Genomic DNA, 5,877 nt, shown 5'->3' with positions numbered 1-5,877 from the left:
GAGTTTAGAATATTTTCTTTCTTATCAATACAGACAAAAGATCAAAGACACTTAATGAATAATTTCTGTATTTTCCCACCTGGGCCTTATATTTGTCTAAGTTATGTATGGACTTTTATAACTGTTAAACAGGCTGCAGTGTAACCACTTAGGGCAGTTTGGCCCTCAATGTCCATTCACTGAAAGTACTTGTTTTGTGCCACTGACATACTACATTACTGGCTGAAAATTCTACTGTTGGTGTCTGACAACATTAGGGTGAGGATCCCTTCAGAGTAAGACCTTTTTATTTAACAATAAGATCCCTTTTTTATTCAGAAACACACTGTATTTTTTGGCGCTTTGAACACTTCAAGCTGAGTGCCATCTAGTTCTCTTATATTGGAGAGAAGGCAGACATCTCTGCGGTCTATATCTCTGAAAGTGACGCTTACCAAAACAATCTAGATTGATAAAAAAAACACCACAAGTAAGACAAATAGTGTGTATTTTTTGATTTTGGGGTGACCGTCCCTTTACAGTAACTTTCACTACCATCCTGTAGTGGGGGTAACCCAATGAGATGTAATGATATGGATATTTACTAGCACAAAAGTGTCAGCAAAAAGGCAAAAAGATGTCAAGAAAAACGGCATGTACATGTAATGATGATAGCTTAATTGACTGCAAGAAAAATGGAGCTTACATCAGCTTCCTTCAGTAGGTGGCAGTATTGGGCCACACAGAATGAAAGGACATTAAATCATAGTAGTCCTGTCACTGACTCCTGTAGGTTGGCCTCTGTGAAAACCATCATATCATCTATGGTTTTTATTATTATTATGAATTTTAATCTATATGATTCTAACACAGATTTTGTAGAGCATAATGCAGCCAACTAATGTTTTCATTTGTGTATAGTCACCTAAAACTAAGAATTGTTATGTTGTTATCTTGTTGCACTGCCATGTTTCTACAGTAGCCCGGAGCAGACAAACCAAACACTCGCTATAGAGAGGGTCTTCAGCATTTCTTGTTACCTGAGGCCACCGTGGTTTCCAACACCCTTGGACAGGGTTTGGTTTTAATCTCACCACTAGATGCTCAGCCCAGTTACCAGAATAAAATGTTAGCATTGTGACTTTCTGCAAACCACAGATATATTTATATTTGTACATTTCATATGTATCATACAACATGTTGAAAGTGACATAGTTGGGATAGCATGTATATAACCCTGCGTTTCTCATCATGAGCAGAGGCTGGTGGATGACCTGACACCAGCTTCCAAGCAGCAGATAAGAGACTACTCTTTGAGACCATCTGACAACAAAGATGGTGTTTGTGCTGCAATACAGGGTATGTTGGGGCATTTCCGGCTGTGTTTGTAGTAAACAAATCAGGTATTTTTAATGACACTTTTCGAGCCATGATTGCTGCGAAGTAACAGGGTGTTATTTTAAACGACACTTCAGGACGTTTCTAGCTGTGATTTTGGCAACCTAACCAGGTGTGTGTTAGTGACAAATTTGCAGCCCTGTTTGTTGCAACAAATATGGGTATTTTGTAATAACACAGTTCTAGTCGTGTTTGTGGCAATAAAAACAATGTATCTTTTCACGACAAATCTACAAATTTCCAAATGTGGTTTTTGCAACCTTATAGGGTTTTGTTTTTTTAAAAATAAGATAGTCCTTTATTTGTCCCACAGTAGGGACAATAAGCATTGTTACAGACACCAAGGGGATATTGCAAAACAAGAAGCATCAATAAAACAAAGAAAAAGCAATATAAGAGGTGAGCAACAAATTTAATGATGCATTTTTTTCAGCAAAAGCAGGGTTTTTTTTTAAAGACATTGCGGCACATTTCCAGCCATGTTGTGTTTTTTGTGCTTAAACCATACCACATGTTAACCACAGCGTTGTGTGAACATTTTTAAAAACTGAAATGTAAAGTATTCACATATTTGCCACAACAGTGGTTTGCAGAAACATAAAATGTTAACATTTATTCTGGTGATTTGTTTGAGATGCCACTTAATTCTACACAGTGCTCGTTTAAAGTGCATTTTATTGTTTATTCTCTCAGACATATCGGTGATGTTTTCACAGTTTTGACTTACCCCTGTGTATCTGACAGTGCAGTCCCAAACACGAACAGTAATTTGTCACTCGGCTCACAGCTCTCTGGCCATGTGTTTTGCTCTGCTCAGCTCTCCTTCGCTAATCCCAGTTTGTCGTGACCTCTGACCCCTTGATGATATCTTATGTAAGGAGCTGGTTAAAGAAAGCACACGGGAGCAGCCCATGTTGTGTTGCGCCAGGATAGGTAAGCTTATTAACAGTTACTCCAGGACGCCTGACAACAGCTACAAATAACTGCAGTAGTAGAAATAGTGAACCAAAGAAGTGATGACACGAGATGAAGGTGTCACACTCTGTTTACGGTTTTCTAAATACTCTTAGATTCCGAGTTTGGGACATGATAAAATATGCTATCTGAAGAGCACTGAACCGTACACTCGCTGTACATTAAACAGTATAAAGTTGCCTACAGGGTTTGTGTGTCTGCATCCAATTACATTCTGACATTTCACCCACCTCACTGACATAGAATAGTAAAAAGACAGCAGAGGGAGAGAAAACACATCGCGTCAGTGGGCTTTTTTTTCTCCGAATGTTCATCTTTTAAAATTACATGACCTCCACAGCAGAAACCTCTCTACCCCAAACACACACACACGACAACACTATCCTCTAACTGCCTTCCCTCATCTGTCCTTTCCCTATCAGTGAGGGTGAGTCACAGTGCTCCAATAGTCCAGTACGCAGCCATTAAAGCCTCTGAATAATCACACCAATGCTTACACTAAAGCATATCATTTTTTCTACTAACACAAGAGCGTTGTGATATTCAGTACAGTTTGTCCTCTGCTCTACTTTCTCTTTCTTTCAGGCTAAAATGTGAAGTCCCTCCTTCCAGTGAGCATGTGTCATGATTACAGCTGACAGTGTGTACTCTGCGGTGGTAGATACGCTGTCGTCCTCCAGTGTGACAAACAATAGAAACAATCTTGCAGTTGTGTGCAGCTGATATATATTGCTCTCTTGTTTGCAGGGTGCTAGAGAAAGTTGTTTTGTCCAACTGCGTCTTTTTTTTAAAAAAAAAATCCCATCTGTCTTCAGTTTTCCATCAGAACTAAATTCATCCTCCTAAAATTGGACAAATGATCCTCTCCTGGCATCCTCTTGTTCTTAGTTTGAGCTGGAGCCTTTGACTGTGCAGACATTATTTTGATCCATCAGCTAAAGCTCGAGTGTCTCTCTTTGGACTGTTTTTTCCTCATATTTATCTAATACAAAACTTTGCTGTTCCACTGGGAATTCTTGCTCATCCTCAGTTTCCATATCCTGTAGGCAACCCTGAGGCTCGACTGTCGGTCCGTTCCTCTTCTCCATTTATTTGCCCTATTTGGCCGAATCACTCAAATGTGTGTCTCAACCCATTAGTATGTTGTGACATTTAATTTAATCTCTCTTTCAAGCCCCTGAAAACTTGGTTTCAAATCTCAAGTATTTCTCTTTGACACCAAATATTTATGACCAAGTGAACAACAGTTAAAAAATCACCCTTAATTATTATTTCCCAGTTAGGGTTACGTTTGATCCAATTTGATTTAGAGTAGCCTGGCAACATTAGCAACAGCCAGCTCATTATAATTTCCACGGCGTCTAGTATGGGAGTTTGATCAGTGGCTAAGCACCCTTTTAGTCCATTTCCACCTTTTTCAGCAACAGAGGAAGTCTCATCATTTTCCATTTCTTTCCAATGATGAGCTGGAAAAACAGTCGCGCAGTGCATGTTGGAAATGTTGTGGTTAGTTTGAAGTAGGGGAGAAAGAAGAGTGAGAAAATCAGAGTTGGGCAGAGGGAAGTGTGGTGGATGGGTTCAACAAGCATAGGATTTATGTTACAGTATATTGTTAAAGTTATAATAAACATACACCCCTTTCCACCAAAATTAGTTTGTGCATATCTTCTTTTTTTTTTCAAACACGTGTAAACCTGCTAAAAATAGAGTATAGACTCCTTTCGCATTGCAACTAGACCAAAGCTGTGTGTACACTACTTTGCAGCAGACGAGTATGCCTTGTGTTTGGGTTTTTTTTTGTGTGTGTGTCTGTTTGACGTCAAGGACAGGTTGGAAAACAGGTAAACAGTAGACAACAGCATGAATGGAGGCCTGTGAAAACTTAACGGTGGATTTTTTATATATCTCTTACCTAGTCAGTCTCTCTTTCAAACTTGGTGCAGACTAATTTGGATCAATATTTTAGTGCTGCTTAGGAGGAGACGGACGGTATTTAGTGGCTATGCATCATGGCATTAAGTTTAAGGGGCTAAAATTAGTGTATTCACCCAGGTGTTGTGTTTCCATCAATGCCAGCCGGAGGTGAAAAAAACCTGTCTACTACAGAGTCATTGACCCTGGTGTGAATGCCAATTGTACATATTTCCATTGCATTAAAAAGCCTGATGTTAGCAAGTTTTCTGTTTCATTTGGATGAGGCTATACTTATTTAACCCAAAATACGATCTTTTTTCTAAACCTAACCAAGTAGTTTGGTTGCATAAACCTTAAGTATATGATGTCACCTTTTTCCATTGTAGCCCCGCCCACTTCAAACCAGTGAGAAAAACACAAACACAGAAATCTCTTTTGTAAAATAACTAAAACTGCTCTAATTCTAGCAGAAAAGGGTAAATAAATGGGGACCTCTCATAAAAAATATGGTTCCATAGCAGTACTAGGGCTCAACAACTCCAGAGGGTACTTTAAAACATTAAACTATATAATAAATAAATTCCTTGATTTAGGATTTAAATTTGTAAAGCCTGACTTAAACTAGCTCCAAACAAGGACGTTTATTTTTATTTTTAATTCTTAAGTAAGTCATATCAATACTGTCATGTCCAAACAAGTCAGTTACCTAATATTTTGGCATCACTGTTCCACAACAGCCTAGAACATTACAGCAAGACCTCTTCACAAGATAACAAGAAACAGTATCGTCCCTGCTATTTCTCTTCCCTTTTCATGATAGAATACTCTATAAAAATTACCGCCTGTTCTCCAGAATACCGTATATACTGTTGAACCCCCTTCCCTCAAAAACCTGAGGTCCTTTTATCAGAGCTTTTATCTGTCACTCACTCAAGGACAAAATCATGTGGTTCAGTAACTGACCAAAAAATGATGGAATAATCTTTCCTCTTCTATTAGATTTCTTTGAGTCTATTCATGATTTCAATAAAGGACTTAAGAAGACTTAAGGCTTTTTTTAGACAGTGCCTGACCTCTTATTTTTATCCTGTTTTTGTCTGCATGTCTTTGGGTGAGTGATGCATTTGTCCCACTTTTTGGACTGCAGTTATACTTACTCCTTTCTGTCCTGTAAAGCTCAAAGTGCCCCCCCAAAAAAGAAAATAAATGAATTCAATGATTGTAGCAAATTGCCCACTAACAAACACACATATTGGTGAATCTACTGTTTCAAAGCACACCAAAGTGAACATTTGACTTTAATTTAAATTTAAGAAATGCATTTTCTGAAATGGTGCTTTATAGTATGTGAGACCTTGTGTAATATGTATGCAGATGGCTGTAGAGTGTCTGCTTGAGGCAAGCCAAGAGGTGCTAAGGCATCAGGGGACAGCAGCCATGTGACCATGGTTGCAGGGATTGGTTTAGTGCAGATGTGACATCAGCGAGCCTCCCACTCCCTCCCTCCTCCCCTCTCTCTCCCAGACTCACTCTTCCTCTCTCTTCCTCGCTCTCTCTCTTCACCGCTCTGCTTTTTTTCCTCCTTTGCCTTTCCTCAGCATCCCCCCTCTC

Source organism: Plectropomus leopardus, chromosome 12 (genome assembly GCF_008729295.1).
Source record: "Plectropomus leopardus isolate mb chromosome 12, YSFRI_Pleo_2.0, whole genome shotgun sequence".
NCBI lineage: Eukaryota > Metazoa > Chordata > Actinopteri > Perciformes > Serranidae > Plectropomus > Plectropomus leopardus.
The sequence above is the reverse complement of the archived record's forward strand: the minus strand, read 5'-3'. Positions refer to the sequence as shown.